The sequence below is a fragment of the Caretta caretta genome, chromosome 7 (assembly GCF_965140235.1).
Source record: "Caretta caretta isolate rCarCar2 chromosome 7, rCarCar1.hap1, whole genome shotgun sequence".
NCBI lineage: Eukaryota > Metazoa > Chordata > Testudines > Cheloniidae > Caretta > Caretta caretta.
Window position 1 is genome coordinate 96309776 of NC_134212.1, and position 27413 is coordinate 96337188.

Below are 27413 nucleotides of genomic sequence, written 5' to 3' on the forward strand. Positions count from 1 at the left end.
CTTCCACTGTTCTGGATGATTTTGAACAGGTAAACTTCATTTGTATAGCCCTTTCACAGTGGACAGCAGGAGCACCTATCCCACTCACCCCTGCAGGCTGTCTTAAGCACTAATGTTTATTTCCTGCGTAGTGTGGAATAATGATGTCTTGTCATGAAGGCACTGAGTAGGACTTTGGAGATCTGAGTTTAATTCTCAGCTCTGCCCCAAAATTCCTGAGAGACCTTGGGCAATCAATCTCCTCTGTGCCACAACTGTAAATGGGGATAACACTTTCCCACCTCACAGAGGAATTATGAGGTAAATCTGTTAAATGCTTGGGAGGTACTCAGACACTTCAGTGATGTTTGTTCATATAAGTAAGTATCAAGAGTTCAGAACAGGACTGGTGCATGGGTAGAGAAAGGACATGTGTGAGTAGAGGTAAGTTTAAGCCTGATCCCCAGCACACAAATAGGATGTTTAGCTCTGTACTCCCCGGTTTGACCTTACTCCTGCAGGATAAGGTTACCCTGTATTCCCTGTCCTACACTTCTATATGCAACACACTACCTGGCTCATAATCAAGCTTTCTAAAAGTCACACAAATCTGAGATTTTTCTTGCCTTAGTGGAAGAGAATTAATATTAACTATGTAGTCACTCTATAGCAAGAGATGGGTCTAAGCCCTATCCCTGGATCTGGACACTTCAGAACTCTGTGGTCAAGTTTATCTCTAGGTCCTACACTAAAATATAATTATGAGAATATAAAGCCCCCAGGAATACTGTAGACTTTGTGTTAAAATAGTATTTTCCATTTTACTTAGCTACTACTGCCATCTAGTGTTGATATAGTTACATCAGAAACTTCAAAATATGTTTCTACTTGTGGGCTTTTAACATTTATATAGCTCCACAAATGTGCATGGAATTTGCAGCGCACACACCACTATCATCAGTATCCCTGCCCTGTTTAGCTTATAGTTTAATGCCCCAATCCTGTAAACACTAATGCATGTAACTTTAGATACATGAGTAGTCCCATTGGCTTCATTAGAAGCACTCACTTGGACCCTGATCCTGCAAACGCCTAAGTGTAGCTGTTTGGAAAGGATTTGGCCATTAGAGCAGAGTAATTCACAATGTATTTAATAGAGTTAGCTCTCCTTTTGACAAATCTCCCACAAACAGGTCATGAAATTCTTGACTGTACTGATGGTTTGAAATTATTCATTAATTCCTTAAGTGAATAATTCTTGGTCCAAGTATTGTTCGAACAGTAAGCATGATCAAATTACAATTCACAGCTCATTCTTACAATCGATGTACATAATGGAAGCAACCAAGTTTAAAATAAAAGAGAATGCAGGCTGCTCTCCTCGGCTTTTTGCAGAGACACAGTTCCATCACCTCTCCCTCTCCTGGACTTAGGAAAGTATTGATCTTCCGCTCCTTCTTCTTTGACTGGTTAAGTGATGGACTCACCAGGCAAGAGACTGAACAGCAGAAGAACAGGTTCCTGACTGGGGAGTTTCTGGAGCGTTACTGTAAGCTGAAGTTAGACTAATTCTAATAAAGGCACAAATTGTCAACCATAGATGGTACCAAGACATTGGAACAACTTAACCTGGGGATGTGGTGGATTCTCCAAATGAAGTCTTTACATTGAGACTGGATCTCTTTATAAAATATATGTTTTAACTCAATAGAAATTATGAGTTTAATGCAGAAATTACTGGTGAGGTTCTATGGTCTGTTTATGAAGGAAGTCTGACCTATATGATCATAATGGTCCCTTCTGGTCTTAAAATCTATTAATCTAATGCATTTCTGTGCACAGACATGTTGTTGTGCTCCTAATCTTGCATACACATATTCAGGGCCAACACATTCAAAATGTAGCCCTAACTGTCTTGCTAAATAATTACAAGCTGCAACATGGATTTCGCTTTACAAACTGGCATGTCAATAAAGGATGCAACAAGATCATCCTATCTCCCTGGGCTTTCAGAGATGTATCCGTCTCAGTTTCCCTAGGACAACTCACTCTGTCCCCCAAGTGGTCCTGTAATTTGCAGCATTGTTGGATCACAGAGGTGACTTAGACCTCAAGTTGTATCACAAGAGTCCACTCCTTCCAAGTTAACAAATGGAGGTCCATCACAAGCAAACATACATCCAGAAAACTCACATTGGGTCTTCAGTCCAACTCCAGGACCAACAATCCTTCTGTCCCTCATGTCAGGGAGTTTTCACACCACATTCCTTAGCAGCCTTCTAGGGAACCCAGGCCCTCCTTCAATTCTGGGTTCCAATCCAGGGACCTTGTAGTAAACAAAGAAGATCCACTCACTCTGACCTCCTCCCTCTTCACTTTCCTGGACCACTTCCTACATAGGCCTCTCTCATAACCCCGTTCCTGGGTTCTCTGTTTCTAAGCCTCATCCCTGGGCCCACTCCAGAATTTCCTTGCACTTTCTACAATCCAAATGCCTCTACTAGAGAAAACCTTCCTGCTCCCTACAAAACTTTCTCCCCAATTAAGCTGAGCAGGCTTATCAAGTTTAGCAGTCTCAAAGTCCTTCCCCCGGGGAAGAAGCTGACAAGGCACAGGTGCCACTGAGCCCAACTTCCTTAAAGATCAGTCCCTCCCACCTCTGTGACTAGTACCAATCCAGCAAAGTATTTAGCTTATGCACATACTTTACTTTAAGCACATGAATAATCACACTGCTCTTCAAATGCTCTTTAAAGGTAATATGCTTGGGTACTTCACTCAATGGGGGCCTAATACAGTAAGTGTCCTTGAATATCTGTGGGTTTATCAGCAGATGAATACTCAGATTAACAAATTATAGCCCTATTAACAGCACATTTCTTAATGAACACAATGAATCCCTGCATTTCAGGGTATTTTTTTGTTTTTTGGGTTTTTTTTACAATTAAAAGCTAAAACAGATCTAACCAATTAGGCTGAGCTGATATTTAAATGACTCTATATACACAATATAAAACATGATAATTTTGCACACTAAACTAATTCTATTGTCAGACAGATAAAATTACCTCAGACTGGTCCATGAAACCTAAATGCTGCAATCCTGAAGAGGCTCTGTTTCTAAATATTCATCTTGAACATCCCCAGATGAATGTCATCACAACACCCCCATGGACCTTCTGAGAATATTACTGACTACTGAAATTGTCAAGGAGGAAATGTAGGTGCAGATTTCATGTCCTGTCCTGCATACTGGGTCCCCATGCAATGTCTTCAGACTCAGACATGTTTTGCAAATTTACAGCCCACACCAATATGTGGGCAAAAATTCAAGATTGACACCACTGCTACTTCAGTGAAAATGAAGTAAATTCTAGCGCTAGAGTCACAGAGGGTTAGATATTGTTAATTAAACACACAACACTTTCAGAAATTGAAGATTATACAACTTGGCCCATTGGAGACTGCCAGAATTTGCAGCAGTTTGACAGTATATATGCTCCCAGGGCCAGTGCATATTTCCCAGCATTGGCCCAAGATCAACTAACATAAAGGCAAATGTTTAGCCTGATAATTAAATAAAGAAAATAGCTCAGAAACTTTACTGGAAAATAGTTGTCAAAATGCTCTGAAGTAAGAGGGATGACTCAAGCTTACAAAAGTCAGAAGAGCCTCTGGAGCATGAAATCTGAGCACAGCAGGTGGAATTCAAAATATTTTCTGAGGTCTTTGTCTTGCCAAGGCCCAAGCAGATTCCCAATTGTTCTCTTTCCTCTCATAAATCATCTTTGTCTAGTGTCAAATCACAATTTATAGAAAGAAGATGGGGGACACATATTTAAAGAGAGATTAGGGCCTGATTCACCCTGATTTCACAGAGGAAAATCAGATTCCACATGTATGTGTTTGCTTTGCAATTTTAAGATCTCTATCAATATACTTGTTTTCTCAGAGGAAACCTGAAAGATTTCCCCCATACACTATTTTTTTCTTTTCACTCCAGCTCATGCATACAAAGGTCTTGCACAATGCAATCCCTTCTCCAGTTTCGACCTGTCAACACTAGCTGGACACAGGGGCCAGACGGAATCACCATTTTGTGCAGAATGGATCACTAGGAAGTAATAGCAGTTGCTCTCTGCTTTCTCTTTTCCTGACAGCCCCCATCTTCCTGCATTGGTCCTGCTTTGAGCAGAGGGTTGGACTAGATGATCTCCTGAGGTCCCTTTCAACCCTGATATTCTATGATTCTATGATTCCCCATACTCCCAGAACCTACTGGATGGCATACCAGCCTAATGTCTAGTACCCATTCCTGTATCTTAGAGGTTTATTACAGCTGGAAAATGATCAGAGGCCTGAAGTTTGATCTCCTCAATAGCAGTACTTCATAAGTGTCTCAAATTATTTTACTTTCGAAGACCGTTGAAGAAACTTGACTGGAAAAGTTTTCTGTAATATGACTAATTGGAAACAAGACAGGAGCTAAGTGTCAGGTTCCAAGATATTACAATCCAATGAAACTCCTCATTGCAACAAATAATGAATCATGCAAACCCTTTATAACTAATATACCATTCGTTATAAATAATTGTTTCTTAAGATATGGAATCCAGCAATTACACACACAGCAAAAATTATTGACAGCCAAAATCAAGGTTAAAAATATCCATGAGAACTAAAAAAATCCTCATCATCATATAGTTAAGTTTTCTTGTCACTCAGTCTCCCTATATCATAAAGGACAAAAGTGCAGAAATATACAGGAATAATTGGCTACTCGGAAAAAGCTTGAATATTTGTGAATAATTCACAAGAAACATACATACTAACAAGTCTGAAAAGAGAAAGGATTTAATGAGGTGCATCTGATAGACCTTAAAGATTATGTGATAGGAGAAAGAGACATGGCAAATCACTGTTTTTTCATGCTGTGAAAATGCTCAGGAAAAGTGTTGAACAGACAATCCTGGAATGTTCATACATCTGTTTAGCTACAGAACAATTACAGGGCATGGAGCAACAAGCTGCCCTACTGTCCCACCAACGAGCATCAACCCTGCCCTGCAGCGTCCATCCCTAGAGGTGAGAAGGCTCATTCAAACTCTATGACCATTCATTTCTCAGATCTCTGCTGAGATTGCTAACAAAGTCATCAGTTAGTGCTTAGTGGCTGCATCCAGTTGGTACTGGACTAATACCAACAAATTATTTTACATTCACCACCAAGCAACAATCAGATGGTAACGACTTTCTGACACTATTAAGGACTGCACTGAAATTTAGAAAAGCCAATTTTAGCCAAAATTCTGATTTTATTTGGCTTTTGGCCAAAAATATTCAAAGCGACATATTTAAGATGTGTCTTTTTCTCTCATCCCCAGAGCTTGTTTGGTTGGTGAGCCAGAATAGTTACAGTAGGGGCAGAAGTTAGGAGGAAGCACTGCTGGTTACAATGTGCAGCACTGATCACTTCTTTGCCCGCCCCCCTCCCCCGCCAGCTTATGTTCCTTTCCTACTTATCTCTTTGTTATCAGACCTGGCCCCACTTGCTCAGACGTGCGTTGAGGAGCTTCTGAGTTCTGCAGGTTCAAGTAGCACACACCGGTCTGATTCTTCTAAAAAGGCTTCTAAGGGGATGGATGAAATTAAATAAGGGTGCAAAGTTGCAAGTTCAGCTATTTGTCAGCAATATCACCCTGCCTGTCTGACTGCACCTGCAAAATAGATAGATAACTGGGTGCAACTGCATGATGAAACAGCTACACCTTCAATTTTCCACCTGCATGTAGTTATGCACACAAAACTGCATCTACAGTACTGGAGACTAGGTAAAGGCCTACCTAAAATCGGAGCCACAGCTCTCAGTGAAGCTACTGCTCTCATTTCTGATACATTAGTCCACTTTTACTCATAGAAATTAAAACAAAAAAAATTATACTATAGAAGAAAATTGGCAAGATGTTTATTGAAACAGGACCTTTAATGATTAATAGGAATTCAGTACTGAAATTACGATACACCTTTTAATCAAAAGCAAGTTATTGACAAAACAGGAAAAGTAATATTCTGAATTGTGAGGTTAAGAGCTTAGTATAGATATTGGTTCTGATTGCTAACTCTGTACTGCAACCAATGATCAAATGGAACATGGGACTATTCTTTGTTACTCTAACTTCTAACACCTGTTGACTGATATATTTCCAGTTATTTAATATTCAGACAAATACTGAAGTTAGGCATTCATCACTCCCATACTGAAGTTAGGCATTCATCACCCCGGGCTTCACTCAGTACAGGCCCTCATGGGAAGAAAATAATGGGTACTACAGGGCTCTTGTTTTAGCACAGAAAACATAACTGGAACCAATGGCTGAAGCCATACAAATTGAAATTAGAAATTATGCACACATTGTTAACAGTGGGGGTGATTAACCACTGGAAGTGATAGATTATCCATTTCTTGATGTTTTTAAAATCAAGACTGGGTGCCTTTCTGGAAGTTACACTTTAATCAAACACAAGTAATTGTGCTCAGAGCAGGGCTGATTGGATTAAATTTAATGGCCTGTGTTAAACAGGAGGTCAAAAAGATAATCTACTTAAATTCTATGAATGTCCACTCCTTTATAATTTTACCATAGTCTGCATCAAAACAAAATCATGTCTATATGCAGCTTTGAATCCATCCAGTATAACTATAATGTGGCAGGGAAGAGACAAAGAGAGGATACCTCCTCATATGGAGGAAGTGAGACCTCAAACTTCACCCAACAGAAGAGGAAAAGGAGGGAGGATTCACCACAGGATCCCCTTCTCCAAAGGTTAACTCTGATCAACTAACATTATAAGGTGTTTAACACATTTATGCAATGAATTTTCCTAGAATAGACAAGGCCAAAGAGAGAAGTCCTTCAGAAGTTCCTCAACCCACGCAGAGGGGAAATTGTTGGACAGTAATTTAGTTGTTCAGTCTTAAACAGCTCCTGTATTTCAACAGTGGGAAAGGGATTCTTACATCCAGTTTGGGAAGTGTTCTGGAATCCTTCAGGAAGAAGGGCACTAAATATATGTGATGTAAGATTATTAATGGAGCTAGTTTACATTTTCTTCAATTATTTTTGTTTAAAATAAAGTGCTTTTTTTTCCTCAAAAATTAAACTTTTAATAACAAATGGTCAACATTATCCAGGTTTTCCTTTTTGTGTGAAATTTGACCAAAATTGTATTCAACATTTTTCCATTTACAGAAAATCTGATTTTAATAAGAAAATGTGGTTCTCTCTCTATGAAACATTTCAAAAATGATTTGGCTTAACAATTAGGTAAAAATGTTGTGGAAAATGTCATGAAAAATGGGATACAGGTCAATTTCAAACCCTGAAAAATGGGAAAAATACTTTGAAAATTCAAAATTATTTGCCAAATTGTTTCCCTGATTTGCAACCTGCTTTAAAATCAGATAGTTGAGGCACTGTTGATGTGGTTTAGTGTTGTATCTGGTGGACAAACCACATGCCAAGCAGCTGATGCAGAAAGTTAAGAATGAGAGCAGTTAAAAAAAAAAATGTTCATAGTACAATTAAGAAATATTTTTCTTTAAAACTATTCGTTTATCGGTCTCCCTCTTTCCAGAAAAGGGTTTCTGTAGCTGATATATAAGCCACCTAGATATATTCTCAGCCATTGATAGTGCCAGGCATGGGATTTGTTCGTTCCCAAGCTGTGGAAAACAAATTGTAGCTTGCTTGTTTCTCTCTCTATGCTTACATAAAAATTAGGGAGGGAAATAGCTTTGTTACCATTGAACTAGTTATGGAAGAATAGACTCCTATAGAACCTCATAGAAGAAAGATCTGTTGGGGCATATGAGTACTTACCCAATACTAGCAGTTGGGGCCCCTCAGAAGGAAAGCAGCAAACTCCATCCACCCCTGCTTAGGTCTGCAGGAGAGTCAGAAACCCCTCGTGGGCAATGGTGTGAAATACAGTTGAAATATTTTAATGAATTAATGTGAAAACCTGGAGTGAAATCCTGGTCCATTGAGGTCAATGGAGTTTTACCTTTGTTTTCAGAGGAGCCAGGATTTCACCCCTGTGGCCATCCATTTTCAGCTGCCCTCAGTAAACATCAGTTACACTTATGTGGTGTATTTTTGCATGTTACCATGCATCAAATAAGCCAGCAGAGACATGTGTGAGATCAGTTTCCTTTCTTGTGGGAAGTTAAGTGACCACACAATTGTCTCATTAGAAAGATACAGACAGCACTTAGATGGGAGTGTCTTTTAAGATTTATTCCACGGAAGAAAGAGAGAACAGAACCATGATCTTTGTAAGTAAATATTAGACCTTATATCTAGCCTAGGAGATGTCCAAGTGCTGTGAAGCTACCCAGTATCAGTCTGAGGGAGAGGATCTACAAAATGAAGTAGAGGGATGTCACTGGGAATTTCAGTGAGAACTGAATTGTTTCCAGAGTACACTTATTCCAAGAGAAAAAAATTAGTTCTCATTGAAGTTCCCTAGTATCATTCATTCTTTTATATCTTTAGATCCTAGTCCTCAAAGTGATACTGAGCAGCTTCTAGGTATTATGCATCTCCCAGATGGGATGTAATATCTAATATTTATTGTTAAATGTATTGTTGCCCTAATTTGTCCCACCTGTTGTCCCCTATTGCCCTCTCTCCTCCTTACACAAACTCCTCATCACTGTAACATTCTCCATGTGTTTTAATAATGTGTAGAAGCCTGGCAAGTGCTGTGAGAAAACAAACAAAAACAACTTTCTTTTTTCATTTGAATGGCAAAATTCCTCACCACTTACCAGATGGACTGAGGGGAGTTTTCATAGTTCAGTCTTCATTATCAACTTTCCTCCCCCGTCCTCAAAAGGGGAAAGGTTCTCACTGTAGTTCATTGACAAAGGTTTTCTTTAAAGGTCCCGGAAGAAAGAAAATTAACCTTGAAACAACTGGTGAAATCACAGATCTACATAAAGCACATGTATTTGACTGCCAAGTGTGGTAGCTTCTGGATTTAAGACTATTCTAGTTTATTTAATAAATTGGAGGGGCTTTTCTTCAAATCCAGCTATCTGGCCTGAACCAGAGCTCTGCCCCAGTCCAAATATGTTTTTGATTCTATTCCATCCAACCCAGAATAATATTTTAACCCAAAATTCAAACCAACAGCACTGACCTTGAAGCTTGAGGAGGTCTCTGAAGGAGGAGTCCAGGAAAGAAAACACACACACACTGGATCTTAGCCATTCTGCTGAGAAAGTTCTATTTCAGCTGTCACAGGATGGGTGTAATTTCCGTCAGCTTCTCCTTGCACATGTATCCACCTGAACAAAAGTTAGTGATTTTCGGTGTCTCACTTTTTGGGTTTCCACCTAGAAACTCCTTAATGATTTTCAGAAAATGCTGGACCAACACCTTAAAAGGGCCTGATTTTCAGAAGTTATCTGCAGTTGAGATGTCTAAAATCACTAGCCACTTTTTAATGTCTTTGACTTAGTTGCGTTTTAATGTTTGCAGATTCTAACATAGGCCCTACATAGATGTTTATCCCAGTTGTGTTTAACTGTAGGCTGAAGCCTTCCACTATCCTGCCTGCAGCTGAATTTATAGTTATTATAATTAACTAATAACGTCAAAACACAACTTAATTTTCAATGTAGACATACCAATAACTTGCAGTGGAAGAACTCTGTATTAGGGGAGAAAGCAAGTGCTTCTTTTCTTTCCCCAAAATACTTAACATAAAATCCTCATTTTTTTGGAGATTTCAGCTTTTGCTTTCACCAAATAGTTATTGGTTAATTACCCTAGAATTTCCTGCTCTGCAGAATGCTGGTTGTAATTACTTGCCAGGTTATTCCGTAACTCATTGGTTTGTTATTGGAAATTAGTAGCACCCAATATCTGAAGAGAATTTAGCTGCTAAACACAGAGAAGACATACTTTAAAAACACAGTTTTTTAAAAATTGAGAAATCACGCACACTGACCAAAAAGGTGCACTGTTTCTAACATTTAAGTAAAGGCTCTGCCAGGTCATGGTCACATGATTTTTTAAAAATTTGGCTTCCACCTAATGTTTATCTAGATCCTGCTAACATGTGAAAACCATATCTGTGGTCCCTCATGTAGTCGTTATGGGCTGCTTCCGAGTGTAGGTCCGGCGTGAGGATGCCATAGCATACCCGCTACTGCTGGGATGGGGATGAAAACCTTTATTCAAAAACAAAATAAGATATTTGAAGCCACACTTGATTGAGACCTCCACTCAGCCCATAGAGAACAAACTGGGCTCGCATCAATATAACCAGAATACTCTTGAATTTGGTTTATTTATGTGGGAGGGGATTGGTTGTTAGTTTTGTCTTTTTTGTTTAAGCATTCAGGGCCTGCTTGGCCCACTGAACACAAGGGCTTAACTAGCACATTTATGAGCCATCTTAAGCCTGAATCCAGCAGTCCATGGAGTTCAACCTGCATCGCCCCACCACCATCTCCTCCACCCAAAATTATGTTCATAAATACATTTTTTGAACGCTGGATTTTCTACTTTGGTACAATAATGTTTACCAAACTTTTTTTAAAAGTTACTTTCTTTAGCCTAAAGAAAAGGAGTATTTGGGCACCTTGGAGACTAACCAATGTATTTGAGCATAAGCTTTCGTGAGCTACAGCAGCCTGTTTCTCCCTTTGCCTCACCACCCCCTTCATGACTTCAAGTGAGACAGTAAAGTTACTGGTGAGGAGTGTGAGGAGGAAAATTGCTGGTGCCCATCTTTTCCTGGGAGAAAGGGACTGAGACACACACACACACACTTTACCACCAAGGCTATCACAATCCACCTTAAGCCCCTACCTCAACCTTCACACCTGGGCTCTCCTCCCTCTGCCCCTCCTACTGTGTCCCCTGCCCCCATACAATTATCCTGCACCTTCACACAAGGGCTCTCCTCAATATCCCTGCTATTGCTCACCCCCACCCCCACTTTCACCCCACGGCTGTTATCTCCCTCCCTTCTGCTGCCCCCGACACACAGAGCCAAACCCCACCTTCAACCCAGACTCTCCCCTCCCTCCTTCTACCCCACCCCTGCTTCTCCTAGCCCCCCCACACGGAATCACCTCCAGTTCCCCCATCTCACCCGGACTTGCCCCAAAGTGGCCCTTCCCCCAAACCGTGCTGCGCCCCCTCCACTCCCCGGAGTGTGTGGGAAAGTTTCTAGGCATTGCCAATGGCAGGGGGCGGGGCAGCCAGCCCTGCTGTCATCGCCCCCCCACCCATGCCTGGGGGCCACAGACAACCAGCCTCTCCTGCGCTGGCCGGATGGCGGCTGAGAGGACACACACACACACACACGGCACAAAGCTGCAGGATCGAGATGGTGCCCAGGAGCCCACAGCCAAGCACCAGGGTCACGTTGGGGCTGCCTGCCGGGAGTCACCGCTGCCACCCCAGGAGAGCGAGGGAGGGAGCTCAGGGGCGGGAGGCAAGCAAGGAGCTCCCCCACCCCCGATGGGCTGCATGTAGTCGTTATGAGCCCCTTCTAAGCGTGGGCCTGGCACAACAGCACCACTGGTGACATTGTAAACCTGGTACGGCTCTGGGTGGCACAGGAGGAAAAAAGTGGCAGTTTAGAATGTGACCAGTGATTTGGGACCCCTCATGTTTAGGGTGCCCAATTTGAGACACCTTAAAAAGGCCTGATTTTCAAAAGGAGGGTGACCAACCCAGTATTCACAGACAAAACTTATGTGGCATGGTACTTGTCCCTGAAATTTTAAACACAGTGTCCAGGCTATAGAAAATGGGAAGCTTTTGCATTTCAAAAACTGCAGTATCATGCTATAAAAGTGCAGTATGTGAAAGGCAGACACCCACAATGAGTTAAAAACTCTTGGCCTCTCCATATCCATAAAACTCTAACATTGTGTCACTGTTTTCACTATAATATTCTCCAAAAACATTGCTCAAGGTTAATTTTGCTGTCACTCCCTCTTGCAAAGTCAGAAGATAATTCTGTCTCCTTATTGATTTCTTTCTCAGCTTGTTTGATATCAGTATCATGTACCAACACTATGTGAACTTTTCATCTCTCTTCAAGGCCACCAGTTTGGATTTTTTCTGTCTACAGTATTTCTAAAGGTAACTGTAACATTTCAAAGAAAGATCACTTGTCGGAAACCTGGAGGTTACTTCATCAACCTAGTCAGATTGTTGTGAAGAGTAATATCTTAAATATCTCTTCAGGTAGTAGTATTCTAGGTAGAACTATTAACATTTCTGACAACTGAAGTAGTCAGAAATGTTAAGTAGTTTTGCATAAGCCATTGATCAAAAATGTTCAGCTGAAGTAACGGCCATATAAAGAGGGTTGAAGAAAATTCTCCTTGGGTGATATATTGATGTCTGTTGACACAGAATAAACCAGCAAGTTTCATTTACAGACTTTATCTAGCCAAAAAAAAAAAAAAAAAAGCAATTCTTAGCTTTACTCATGTGAGTAATCCCATTGAAATCAACAGATTATTCATTGAAATAGACAGACTATTCTCTTTTAAAATGTCAAGCATATATAATTTTTTTACAGGATTGGGACTTTAAGGCCCGACTCTCAGCAGCTGCAAATAGGTGTAGCTCCAATGACGTCAAGGAGGTTTGCAAATATATACCCACTGAGGATCTGTAAACTTCTTAGGATAGAAACTGCTAGTGCTCAAGAACAGAGAAATAACAAAGGGCCAAATTCTGCCACCAGTATTCATGCTAAGTATTACTTTACTCCAAACGCGCCTATTAAAATCAGTGAGTCCATTCATGGAGTATGACACAGAATTTACCTCTATGATAATAATAATTTTACCATTAATGCAGAGGAAAACCATAAAGAAAACCACGAGGATGAGGATAGCAGTGAGCTATGCTGCAGGAAGTCATGCCAGTTTGTGGCAGCTACACAATTTTCATCTGGAGTCTGCACCCAGCCTATTTAACTGTTAACAAAAGATAAGTGGATCTGATTTAGCATTTATGAGATTTTTTTTCTAAAAAGGCCTACTGTCGGCAATGTAGTCGTAGCTGTGTCGGTCCCAGGATATTAGAGAGACAAGGTGGGTGAGGCAGTATATTTTACTGGACCAACTTCCAATAAAGTTGGTCCAATAAAAGACATTACCTCAACCACCTTGTTTACTGTAGGCAACAGCTTTGTAAAGCCCTATTGACAAACCCACGTTGGAAATACCCACTATCAGGATTTGCACAAATTGCCAAACAGTTCTAAAAATCTGTAGAATACATTTAAGCCATGAATAGCACAGTTCAAAAGTGGTTCTTTCCTCAACACAGTTTGAAAGTTGTAGGGGCGGATCCTCAGCTGCTATAGATCAGCATAGCCACAGTGAAGCCAGACGAGGTTTGCTGATTTACACCAGTTGGGGATCTGGCCTCTAACACAGATATGGACAGGCCTTTGAAGTTCTCATAGTATTCAGATGCCAAAGATTTGTTTGGGACTTTTGGCTTGTTGAACACATTTTCTTCTGACTGATCTTTGAAGTGCAGGAATTTGTTTGTGCTTATTAAGGATTTAGAAAATCAGTACATAAAAAAATATGGAAACCCTGGCTCCCAAAATGTTATTCATTTTTAGGTATAAGCTCAAAGGGAATCTTTCTGGAAGGTTATGAAATGATTAACTACAATGTTCCCAATATTTTTCATTTTCCACACACATCCACACTTGCCAGGTCTGTCTGTCCTGGAGTTCAATTAAGAGGGCCAAAATACCATTGGTGGGGGGGGGAATGTATTCTCCATCTATTTCCAGATGGATAGGAAACCTGACGTGCCAGAAATGTTGTGAGAAAGTCTAAAGATAGGCTGACAAAGTGGTTCTGATAGTTTTCATTAGAATCTATATATTTCTCAACCACATCTAATCTGTCCCTTTTTTAAAATTTGCCGACCAATAATGGTACTATGTAACCAACACCTGCTAGTCCTTACTCAATCTATAATGAAACAAAAGTCTTGTTTGAAATTAATCAGGGTTTTGCCTGGTCAAGGACGGAGTGAGGAATTGGTCCATCCTTGACAACTCGTTATATTAAGATACAAGGGTACAGATCCTCACCTGTTGCAAATTGCCAGAGCTCCACTGAATTCATCAGAGTCATGACAATTTATACCAGCTGAGGGTCTGCCCGTAGAAGTTTCAGTCTTTAAATATTTCCATAAACTTGGACTGTGAGCTTTAATTCTGGACACTTGGGACCTCCCCGCCGCCCCCTGCCACCATGGTCATGTTCAGGTCATGAATCCCAGTACAGAGTAACTTGAAACTTCCAGCCAAAATGAAAGGTATGTGCTAAATAAGTTAATTGATTACACATGTACCTTTTTAAAGAGCTGCAATATAAGGCTCCAATCTGGCAAATACTTACAGATTTAAACATGTGAGTAGTCTCATTGAAGTCACGGGACTACTCAAGTTTAAAGTTACATATATGTAAGGGTCTTCACTACTGAGTTAGTCTGGGGAATTGGCACTTGGCTGCGAGCACCAAGATTGGCCTCTCTCAAGTGAGAGCAGTAACACTCCAAAGTCAGACTCCAGTGCATCCACACTGAAGCTGTAGTCACTCGTCTACCTGGGACCATATCCTGTGGGCCTTAGCACTGCAGTAAACAGAGCTGCTCTATGATTCTTTCACAGTGAATTGTAGGAGAACTCATTTGTCCTTCTGGGCAATGGGAGGAACTGGGGGAAGACAATGGAGGACTATCAGCTCTCAAGTGCTTTAAACTAAGCCTTTGCTGCAAAATGGACAGGTTACCAGCTCAAGTGTAAGCGGCACTCAGGATTTAGCTGATACCTGGGTTAGCTGGCCTGTTCTGGGATGAGTGGTTTGCCTGGGTGGATGGGAGCAGGGTGAAGGCTGACTCCCAAGTAACAGCCCAGGTTGTCTTCACTGTGGAGTTAAGCCTTAGGTGTTTGCAGGATTGGGGCCTAATTTCTTCCCTGTTCTCCTTTAGATAATCTTCAAGGTATTTAATAGGCTGAGACATAGGGATAGTCTAGATAATACTTAGTCCTGCCTTGAGTGCAGGGGACTGGACTAGATGACCTCTCGAGATCCCTTCCAGTTCTATGATAAGTACCCCCCAGACCTTATCATCTGCATCCCTCAAGACAACTATGCTCCACAGGGACCCAGCTCCTGCATAGAACAATTTCCTACTACTGAGCACTGGGATTAGCTATGGGGATTTTTGCCAGAAGAGATTAGACTAAGCCCAAGCTGGGTGTGTTTAGTAAAAACACCCCTTTCAAATAAAAACATATACCAGAGTAGATGGCCTTTAATAGAAAGCTCCACTCACTTGCAAAGAGAAACAGAGAAATCCACCCTTTTCTTCTGGCCATTTATGCTCTTTAGTTTTTGTGCAATGCTTAGATTCCACCGTGACAGGCATTGTATAAAACCGAACAGAGGTGCTAATTTGCCTTGTAATTAATGTTTTAGGACATCAAATCTTGTAGCTATGTTGAATTTGTACTAATTGCTTACTGTTGAATTATGTTATGTAAAACATGGGTACAGCAACATGCATTCTCTCACTAATGGTGGAAAATTAACAAATGTAATAAGGGTTTGGGACCTGATCTGAAGTCGATTGTAGTCAATAGGACTCTTTCTATGACTAAAACGGACTTTGAATCAGGCCCCTGCATATTTGTTCATTCCAATTCACTTTGTTACAAGCTGCTTCCTGCAGCTTGCACACAGTCAACTTTGTTCACCCTGTTTGGTCGAGAAAGATACAGACTTGAAGGACACCCGCTTTATCTTGCATTCTTTTCACACTTAAAATGTTTGCCAGCTTTGTTATTTCAGATACACAACACACTGACTCTTCTTCCAGACCTTTAGACCATCAGCATTTATGTCACTGGCATATTTTTCTGTTTATGTTTCAAATATTTGGGTACATTTTGTGTAGCTGCAATTTAAGACAATCTAATAGGAAAGAAGAGTGGGAAAACTGTGTGTCTTGTAACCGTTATCAGAACCAACTTGTAAGGTGAACTTCCTACTCCGCCTTGTTTTTAAAACATGGACAATTTTTATGCAAATACACTGGTATTATTACATGCTTTTTTCAGAAATAATACAAATATAAATCCTTTTTCATTCAATGCATTTTTCACGGCATAAATTCTCAGAGATCCTAATCTAGCAAAGTCCCTGTGCACCGGCATAAGCATGTAAGTAACCCCAATGACTTCAGTGGGACTTATTCTTAAAAAATTAAGCCTCTGTTTAAGTACTTGGCAGAATGTTGCCAGATGGAAATAAAAAGCGACAAAAAGTTCCTGCCACAGGGTGTTTACAATCTAAGCTGAACAATACAACTGGAGCCTATGAGCATCAAGGCAAACCTAAACAATTTTAATTAGATGATTTGTTTTTCATGCCTCCCCCCCTCCCCCACCTAGGTCTGTTGTGTTCATAAAGTTCAATGTAAATCAATGGTTCTATAAGAAAATAATATATATGACCAGATCTGAAAGAGTGTACATGGGTACAACACTGATTTACAATGGCCATATAAATATGGAGTTAGGGTGTGTACGGAGGCATCATATATTGTAGTTTTGAGAATTGTCAGCATATACATAACTGAAAACACAAAGAAACAACTCACAAAGGAAATAAATTTAGGGGAAGAAAAGGAGGGACCAAGAACAGAACACTGAGGGACACCTACAGAAAGAGGGAGAGGAACCACTGAAGGTAATGCTGAAAGTGTGATCCCGCAAGGAGGAGGAGAACGAGGAAAGGACAGAATTTTGGATGCCCAAGGAGGAAGGGTGAACCATCCTGTTGAAGGCAGCAGAGGGATGGAGAATGACTATTGCTTTCAAGTTGTAATATTTGCATGTATTAGCTAACACAATTTAAAAGTCCAGCGTAGACAAGCAACACTGCTTTTAACAGATGTTAAGTTAGTCAATGTAAAGACTAGCATCAAAGAGAAAAGATCAATAAGAGATCATTCTAATAACATTTTCAATCCCTCTCAGAAACACACCTGAATTAAGAGGAATGGTAATTCATTCCATTACATATTTAGGGAAAGAAAAAGGAATATGACAGAGAAGAGGGACATTGTATGATGCAACTGCATCCACTGCGGGGCATTCAGATACCTCTTTTCTGTTAATAGTCCTCTTCAGTGAGCACTCAGAAAAGGAGCCCAGGAGTGCAAAACATCAGAGGAGGATGTTCATATACCTTTTAAAGGAACAAGCTGCTCCATTATCCTCCTTCACCTGGGCACCAACATGGAAAGGGCACTCATGGGTGAACACTCTCCAGGGCCTTTAACTCAGCTGGGACCCTTAATCTAATCTCATGTGGGACACTAGAAACTCTGATATCACCACTGTGTCAAGACTGTATTAGGGATATTCATTAGAGAAGCACAATGCCTGACCACATGCTCTTTACAAGATGGAATTTTCTGAAAAATATTCTAGAAACCTGGCCCCTACCTGATTTTCTCAGCTGCCTCCTCTCAGGGTCTATAAATCAAATATTGACCCAAGCACCCCAACTGCTGCTTGATTCCCAGTTTCTAAGAACTACACCTCCAGCCTGATTACCCTCCTCCAGCTGCCCTCCTGGCCACATTGAATCATATCCCAACCACAGTTATGGCTTCAACCCCTATAAATCATGTCGTTGGTGGAGGATCAGTCCAGATGGTCTATATCAGCTGCAAGAGTTATTTCCCTGTGAGCACTCCCTCTCTTTGCTGCAGCTGTTCATGAATATCCATGCATGGAGGGACAGGGCACAAGTGTTTGTTTTAGATAGGCAACCCAGAATAGAGCTATTTATCTGGTTAACATTAAAAAAGGGCTGGTCAAATGGTTAGAAGCTCAAAGGGACTGACAGAAGGACACAATTAAATATATGCTTAGTTTGGACAGCCATCCTCAACTGCCCCTTTAAACCGGTGGCAAGCTTTTTCTCCCACAAGCTCCCTTGTTATATACATTGTTACTGGCCTGTAAATTAGTCACACAGAGAACATTAATACTTGCAATCAAGAGATCATCTCTGGGGAGTAAAATGAAATGTATAAAGAATTCTACAATTTTTAAGCTGAACTTGCCAGGTTCATTAGCCTTGGCAGATTCAACACAAGTCCTGTATAATGATCCTATTTTTATTTCCAATAACTGGAAAACCAAAAAGTTCTCTTTAAAAATAAAATAAATAAATAAATAAAGTCACCTTAGCCAACCTTTTTCAGCAGCAAACTGACTCACTTCTAGCTAAAAATAATGTGTGCTCCACAGTACATACCACACAGAATGACAGACAGTGGAGTTGGAGAAGACCTATAGGGTTTCCAAAGTGCCTCCTTGATAATCGGAGGTTCAACCTCTGACCCAGTTTGGACATATGGGGCCCAATCCTACTTCCACTGAAGTCAATGGGTGTTTGGCCATTGACTTCAATGGGAGCAGGATCTGACTCAGTATCCATTTTTGGAAATCCAATCTCTTCGGTTTTATGCACCTCCAAATATTTAAGATAGCCAGCACTAATCCACACATTGATGGCATTTGGATGCATTGCAAATAAATACATTTAACAATTGCTCTCAGGCAACATCAAAAGGGAGGGTTCACATATTAACTAGGGAATAATTGCTGTTCCCCATTCGCAGCTATTTAGAACATAGGACTATTCAAAGATAATGTTGGAGATTAGATTGGAATTTATCATGAGCCTACCAGTTTGAGAATACGGTAGGCTACTGAATAATCTCTTGATAAATAAGGCAGTACAGGTCATTTATAAAGGATAGTTTCATTAAGGTGAAATGTACCCTCCTGCTCAGCGAACCCCCTAGTCATTGGGCTATGTAAGATGATCTCCATGGGGACTGAGGGAGATAGGATTCACACATTCAATAAGGCCCAGGGAAAATGTTGTTCTGCAAAGCAGACACTTCACAAGCCGCTGTTCTAGAATATAGGTGGAATAATGGGCATTGCTGTTCTACACCCTCCATGCAGAGTTATTAGGTCTGTGTAACTCCAGATCCCACAGTATTGCCCCAGCCCAACCTACAATATCCCCTATGCACCAGCTTATTGAAATGGGCATGGAATTCCCCTTCAAGGCGTACAGGAAACAGTCACATCATAGGTTTCAGAGTAACAGCCGTGTTAGTCTGTATTCGCAAAAAGAAAAGGAGTACTTGTGGCACCTTAGAGACTAACCAATTTATTTGAGCATAGGCTTTCGTGAGCTACAGCTCACTTCATCGGATGCATCATAGACAGTTTGCCTATTCCTCACCAGCACAACCCCACAGCAGGCCTTATGTGGTGCCGAGGGCTTTGTGTCAGCCCTCCATACCCTCAAAGCACAATCCATCCATGTACTTGTGTTAGAAATTGTTACCTGCACTCATGATTGTGCAGTATTTCCTGAAGCTAGAACCAGTGACCTAGCGATGAACGTCTCTATATCTCACAAACTATTTGGAAAGCTGCACAGTAGGGTTACCATATTTGAACATTCAAAAAAAAAAACACACTCCACGGGGGAGGGGGGATTTGTTTGCCCCCTCTGCCCCGCCCCAACTCCACCCCCATTCCAATCCCTTCCCCAAAGTCCCCACCCCAACTCTGCCTCCTCCCCACCCCATAGGACCCCTTCCCCAAATCCCTGCCCCGGACCCACCTCCTCCCCTGAGTGCGTTACGTTCCCCCGCCCCCACCCAGCCACGCGAAACAGCTGTTTTGCAGCGCAAGTGCTGGGAGCTAGGGGGAAAAAGCGGGCACTCTCTCGAGTGATCAACATTCACTCTCTTTCTTGAATGATCAACTCTTCTTTGGGGAAAAATAATAATGGCAAAATCCTGGACGTTTTTAGATATTTAAAAATTCTTCCCAGACAGAGATTTAAGAATCAAAAAGCCGGACAGGTCCGGGAAAATACGGACGTATGGTAACCCTACAGCACAGCAACATTCAACATGGATTTGGAAAACAAACAAACGAAAAAGCATCTTTTCCCTCATAACAATATTGTATTTATGTGCGCTCATGCTGATAACCCTCCAAAACACCTTAAAACTACAAGGGTTAAATGGCAATGTGGTTTCAGACAAAATCTATAGTAGGACAGTGCAAAGCATGTCATAATAAAAATAAAACACACTTCCCAAGCAAAAAATGTCCCTACACCCATAAATAAACCCTTAACACACACACCAGAAGTGAAATAAAAGTGTCTTCCTTCATGCCATGAAGGACCTCAGCTCACAGATGAGCTCTGGCATAAAGCTGAGATGAGCAATCCAAAGCTGTATGTGCTCTGCCTTCTGCCCTCTGGAGAATATATCATGGGATCAGCAGCAATTCTAGCCTCACTGACTTTAGGTGCCATGCTGGGAGTTAGAACAGCAAACATTCCTGCAGATACACGGATCCTAGATAATAGGTTTTTTGTTTTTAAACAACAGCTTTAGGCTATGATACTACAAAGACTTATGCACATGCTTAACCTTACAGGTCTACTTGTGTGCATGAAGTTAAGTACATGCATGTGGCTTTGTAGGACTTTGAAGTGCACTCACCGAACTAGAGATCACTAAGCTGCTCATAAAGCACTGGCATAATTAGTCCTTAGAGACATTAGAAAGTTATGCTGCACTAGCTGCAGCCTATGTGTAGCTTTCAAGGGAAAGCTCAGCCAGAGTGCTGTTCAGCAACTGAGCCCAGAGATCACAAAAGGTTGGGACTTTTTAATATTTCTGAGGTTGAAAAAAAAATAGTCATTCTGACTTGTATGAGTGGCTCATGCTAAAAAAATTGCTTCCAAATTGGAAAGCATATTTCTCTTCCTAAGCAAAACACACTAACAAAGGACCTAGTGCTTTGCAACTGAAGTAATGGGAGCTTTGTTTGAGCAAAAATTACAGAATCTGATCCAAAGAGAAGAGCTTTAGGTTAGGTGCATCAGGTACTTCCCTGATATAGAAGTGTTACGCCCACAGACCCTGTTCATCGGCGGGTGGAATTGAACCTGTGACCTCTGGAGCTTAGTGCATGAGCATCTACAGCATGAGCTAAAAACAAACTGGCTCTTAGTTAAGGCTGTAGAGCGGACTCATTTAACTTTCTGTCTCTAAGTCATCTTGGTGCCGCTGGAGGGGACAGAACACCACAGCCAGGAGGTGTGTGGATTACACAAGCATCCAGTATCCTTTATAAATTGCAACATTAAGGTCCTGATCCTGCAAACACTTAGGCACATGAATAACTCTACTCAAGTGAGCAGATCCATTGACTTCACTGTGGACCTTTCATCTGAATTGTTATTCATGTGCACTAGTGAAAAATCCCACGCTTATGAACACAGACAAATCCTCAGCAGCTGAAACAGTGCCTCTCCATGAACTACAACAGTCAACCCTCAGCAGTACATAACAATTAGTACTGTGGTTACTACGTATGTGAGGAAAATTGCAGATGCTGTGGCATTCTGATCCATTTTGAATGAGTTCACTCAGCCTTCCTCTAACTGCAAGAAGATCTATTTCATCATATGTACATAATATGGCACATTTAGGAAAGAATTGATGGAGTAAAAAGATCAAGGAAGTGTTGGAACATGCTGAAGGAAAAGCAGCAGCTAGAAAACAAATGGTTAAAGCATTTGTTAGCAATAAGGATTAAATATGGTGAAAGAGAATTCTCAGCCTTGGTACCCAGTAGGGGAGCCTCCCTGGTGCCTGGATAAGCAGGGAAAAGCCTTGTACACAGACCTTGATATCTCCTCACTAAAGCCATGTTTGCAGTGAAGGACATTGATAGAGATTTAAAAGAAAGAAAAAAAAAAAGCACAAGGGGAAAAAATATAGTGCAACTTTCCAGAACGAGAAGTTCTCTCCCAGGTTTACATTTTCCAAGCCATTGACGTATGTGAAAGAAAAAACAAGCGATAACTTCTCATCCTCACTGCACATTTCAGGCCATCACTTCTAATCATTCCTTTTGTCAGTTGCACTCCCTTACATACCTCCCCTGGCCCATAAGTGATCCTTTCCAAGTTTTCAGCACTTTTACTGAGCAATGCTTTTGTGCACCCAACCTGCAGGTGCACCAGAGTCCTTGGCAAGGGGCAAGCTGATTATCACTTATGAAAACAGCTACTCTGTATTGTCCATACTTCTTCAAGGTCTTGAGCAAAGCATAAATGCTGATGAAAAAGAAGCTGATGCAGGCAGAGCTTCAGATGGCTAATCAGGTAAGTCTTATTTGTTGTTTGCAGAGAAGGCTTTACAGTACTTTGCAGTTTACATAAAATGTTTTTTCTAACTCTCTTACGTTTGTGATACTGATCTAATGGTTTTATATAAAAAAAAACTTTGGCATTGTGCAATAATTTTGATTTCATGCTAATCAGAATGTTATCTTGTTAATTACCTGACATTCATCTTTAGATGATTTGTGGATAAATTATTGTTATTGACTTTTTCCTTCTGCAGACTCCACATCCTATTTGTTTTTAAAGATAGCTAACTTAAATTGATTAATTTTCTATATACTGAATACTGTTAAAACTATATTGATGCTTGATATATTTAGTCATAACTCACTATTCTAACCTGTATCCATTGGGGGATATTTCAAGAAAATAGATACTGTTTCAAGGGTAATTACTGATTTCTATTCTCATTAACATATATGTTTACACTTTAGGTTTCCTTGCCAACTGTTGGATTTCTTTTGATTCTGCTCGTTGTTCCTTTTTCCTATGCATATACTTCTTTGAGAATTGGAACTAAAGAGGCATAGGGCATGGGAAAATGGGGCGACTGAGGTACTCCACCACTCACTCATTCTACAAAGCATCATTGGGAGGCATGTGGGGGAAAAAAATGAAAGCATAGTAAGTACCTGGTATAAACAAACAGGTTAATTGTGAAATTCTAAGGGTAGAAAAATGCTTATTAATAGTAATTTTTAGGAATTTACATAATATTTACTCAATTACTATAGCTGAATGTTTATCTCATGTTAATACATTTATTTTAATTTCTTGTCATGGGAGTAACAATATTTAGCACACTCCATTTATTCAAATACAAGAATCAATATGAATCTGTTAGAGGTTCCTTCTTAAAGAAATGCATTGCTTAGGGCTCACTCCTGTAATCCTTACTCAAGCAAAGCTACCATTAAATTAATGGGAGTTTTACCGGAATAAGACTGCAAAAGTGGGCACTTTGGGTCCAATCCAGAGCCTACTGAAATCAGTGAGATTCTTTTTATTGAGTTCAATGAACCCTGGATCAGGCCCATAGGACCAGTCATGCCGCTGTTACGAATGCTGGTGGTCTTTAATGGGACTACTCATGGGAATAAGGATCACAGGGTTCTTAGGGTCCGATCCTGCAAAATGCCCAGTGCCTCTTGTATGGTGCTGAGAACACACAGCTCCCACTGAAGTCATCTTGCAGGATCAGGCCATTAGTCTGAAACAAGTAAAGAAAGATAAAACTCACTTTTTCCTTTGTTTCATCCACAGGTATTTGGGAAGCACGACCTGTAACCTGACTCCAATTTTTCACTCAGTAGGAAAATAGCCATTAATTGCAGTGCTTTTATGTCCGTTTAATTTTATTTAGTCTTGATACAGATATGTGTTTTCTGGAAAAAGGGTTCATAGAAAATGAAATAAATTTGAATGATATATACTACAAGTGAAATGGAAATCTAATATTTTAATCATAAATCAGAAGTTTGCCTAATACTGTATCACAAATTCTAATAACACTACTTTGTTTGTTGCTACATGTTTATATAAAACGGGACCATGTCATATTATATGGCATTCAATTTCTAACATGTACTGTTATTATGCCACACAATACAGGCTAATTTAAACTAATACTTAAACTAAGTCAGTATAGAGATAAAAGGCCATATTTTCTATTGCCTTTAGCATGTAGAGTTTTGGAGAACTTTCATTTTACTTATGAGTCATTCTTTTCCATATATTAAAGGGTAATAAAAATATTCTACCCATAGCTCTGTGTATTATTCCTTTATTTCATATTGAGGCTGGGTGGAGGGGAGAGTCAGAGGTAATTTAAACAATATTATTTTAGTAACAATGCATTTTCTTAACTATTTGCAAGATGCTTGAAGGATGTTTGAATGGAATAAAATAATTGAATTGTGTTTTTCATAACACTTTAATTAAACTAAAATGCATCACCACCATTAAAGAACAAAAGGGAAAACAAATCTGGAATGCAAAACAAATGAAAATAAAAACAAACAATCTTGTTGCCAAGAGGGGAAACTCCAGACAACTTATGGGCTACTCAAATCCTGGGGAGGTTTTATATTAGAAATCAAAATATAAAAATGCAATTAAATAGACTATGGAATTAGTATGATGCTTGTAGAAAGCTCCCTCATGCAAGAACTATTGTATATTTTTATATTCAAAGTGCATCCCACCAGGGTGCTCAGAGACACATGTACAATATGATTAAAACCACACACACAAAATACAATTAAACCCATAGTTTAAATGAACACCATCTTAAAAGTCAAAATGAATCAGACATGGGGAGGTGGGAACTGTTAGCCCATTAAAGGATATAGAGACAAAAGTGTGGTGGGAGGGACCAAAAGCAGTCATACAAAAAATGTTTGTAAGGGGGGAGAAGATTAAAGGGAGAAGATTAAAGGTGGAGTGTGAAGCACTGAGATGCATGTGAACAGGGAGAGAAATCCAAACCTTGGGGCCAAAACCAGGAATGGTCTCTCTTTTCTTTTGAAATTCAGATCAACAGCTTTCCAAAAAAAGCAAATTAAACAGCTGAGATTTTTGTAATAGCTTGAAAATCAAGAAACCAATGTAATGCACTCCCTGCAGCAAAAAATGAACATGCTTCTCTCACTGACTATTTTATGGGGTCACCAATGCAGAGGAGTTCAGTTTATTCATACATGTCTATTGAAAGGTTTCAGAGTAACAGCTGCGTTAGTCTGTGTTTGCAAAAAGAAAAGGAGTACTTGTGGCACCTTAGAGACTAACCAATTTATCTGAGCATAAGCTTTCGTGAGCTACAGCTCACTTCATCAAATGCATACTGTGGAAAGTACAGAAGACGTTTTTGAAAGGCATTTATCCTGCTAGGAAATAAGAGGCAGAGTGTAAGGGGCCCAGTCCTGAGAGAAGCCAAGTACTCCCAACACAGAGTCAGTGGAAGCTATGACTGCTCAGCATCTCATAGGATCAGGCCTTTGAGGCTAATGAAATCATTAAACGGTCTGGTATCTAAGAATACAGGGTGGAATTTTCAAAATCACCTCAGTGACTTAGGAGTACAAGTTTCATTGAAAGTCATTTAGGCAGTTTTGAAAATCCCTCCATTTGTGTCAGTCTAACTCCCACCATTCCAAATATCACTGACTAGCATTCCAGTCATGTGGCCAAAATTAACCTTTACAAGCCATTACATATTCCTATACTTAACTGCGTTGCCGGGTGGGGGCCTGAGTAGGAAGAGGGAGGAGCAGAATGTAGTGGCTGGAGAAGGAGGTAGGTGCAAGAAGCTGCAGCAAAATTCCCTGTCTCTTCATGACATTACTAAATTCAAACTTTACTCCAGCTAAGTCACCCTAATTTAAAAAAACAACAGGAAAAAACACAAAACATTGTTAACAGAGTTAGTGCAAGAGTTAAACTAATCTGTTTTTGCCAAGTGAAATGGAGGCTCTTCTATTGGGATTAGTAGGGGCGGTGGGGATGAGAAAATTCAGCCATCCCCAGCCTTAAAAAAAAAATGGGGGGGGAAGGGGTGCAAGAACTTCTTAGTGAACCCCTCCCCTCCTCCCATCTCCAGAAAGACTGGGATTAAGGGAAACTGATAAACGAATGTGAGGAATACAACATGCATAGAGGCATCTGCTGCTTAGCCAAATTTTTAAACACACATTAAGGCAATATTAACGGTGTGACTGAAAAATACAAAGGAAAGGAAATTCAGTATTAAGTCTTTTACTGTCCTATTATGCTTCAGCACTGCAGAGTTCAGAGTGCTGAAATACTTTAGCACAATGACCTGACTTAAAGATGAAGCGGAAGCCTTTAGCAAAATTCCTTTGCAAGACTACACTCATAGAGTTCATTTAATTTGTCATTTTTAAGGGCAATTGTTAGGGAAAGGAAAGATTTTTATGATGCCCACTTCTATAGATACAAGACACTGATCACCTACATCACAGCCAGTTACTGGGGTTTAAAGATGCCATGCAATGTATATTATCTCCATCTGCATTACCATGTACTCTGTGGAATCATTAATCTCCAAGCAACAGATAGCATAGATCAGAGCCATTCAAAGATTTTATCTTAAACCCAGAAGAAAAGAAAAAGGAAGAAAGAAGCAGAAAGAACCACTCTTGAGCTGCACAGAGGGAAAAACTGTTCTATTACATAACTCCAATTCCTGAAACATGCCTGAACATGCCTGTCCCTGTAAACCCTATAATCAGACTCTTTCTTGGGCCTCTCGATCCCAAAGAGCACTTTGCACAAGCCTCTCTGTCATACAGGATATACTAGGTGAAGAAAGAGCTGGGGAAATTTTCTTCCACTACAACCCCCTTTCCAAAGCTTCCTCTAATTTGTCAAGGAGCTCTAATTGCTCTAATGATCTAAATGATCAACAATTACTCACTCCTGTTTTGTCCATGAGGGGAACAAGGGAGTAAAAAAAATCGCCTGTATTTTAAGTTTACTACAAACAAAAATAAATCAAAAGTTATGGTTTGGTTATGTTGAAGCAGGGCCCCCCCCCCCCCCCCCCCCCAATACCCTAGCTAGAATCAGTCTGCTGCAATGTATTTCCTATTTTGGCTGTCCTAGCTGAGGTGACTCAGGCCTCTTCAGTCAGTTTTTTCCTCTCACAGTGACTGACAAGGGTTGCTTACATCAGGGAGGATTTTCCCCATCCTTCTGCACTTCCTCTCTATTCTCTTCTCTCAGTTAATTGTCAGCTCTCTTCCTATTTTCCCTCTTGTCTATTTTATCCCCTACTTCTCCCCCTCCCCCCAGCCCAGTCTCCCTAATTCTTATCACCAGTCCTCAAGGTATTTCTCTCTTGCTCCCTGGAATCTGCTGCTTTTTGGTTGGGGGTGGGGCAATTCTCACAGGTCTCTCCTGTGAGTAGTACTTAAACAGGTGGAACCATCAGTGTCAGGTTTCTTATTCCCTTTGCCAAAAGATGTCATTTTACCCACCTACATCCCCTCCCATCCAAAAAGGGAAAGTAAAGGGGAGAAAAGTG

At 40.4% G+C, this 27413-nt stretch overlaps 2 long non-coding RNA genes across 3 annotated transcripts in view; one reads left to right on the forward strand and one right to left on the reverse strand.

The window, feature by feature from the left end:
• LOC125639993 (uncharacterized) overlaps positions 1-27413 on the reverse strand; it is a 69352-nt gene that overhangs the window by 21511 nt on the left and 20428 nt on the right. The window contains exons 3-4 of one of the 2 annotated variants that reach the window (XR_012669398.1): positions 9184-9331; positions 8810-8915 (exon numbers count right to left, since the gene is read on the reverse strand). This is a non-coding gene — a long non-coding RNA (uncharacterized LOC125639993). The remainder of the gene's footprint in view (positions 1-8809; positions 8916-9183; positions 9332-27413) is intronic. The other variant, XR_012669399.1, reaches the window with a different exon arrangement.
• On the forward strand, positions 22355-24134 carry LOC142072816 (uncharacterized). Its single transcript, XR_012669397.1, has 2 exons — positions 22355-22993; positions 23633-24134. It is a non-coding gene; the product is annotated as an uncharacterized LOC142072816 (long non-coding RNA).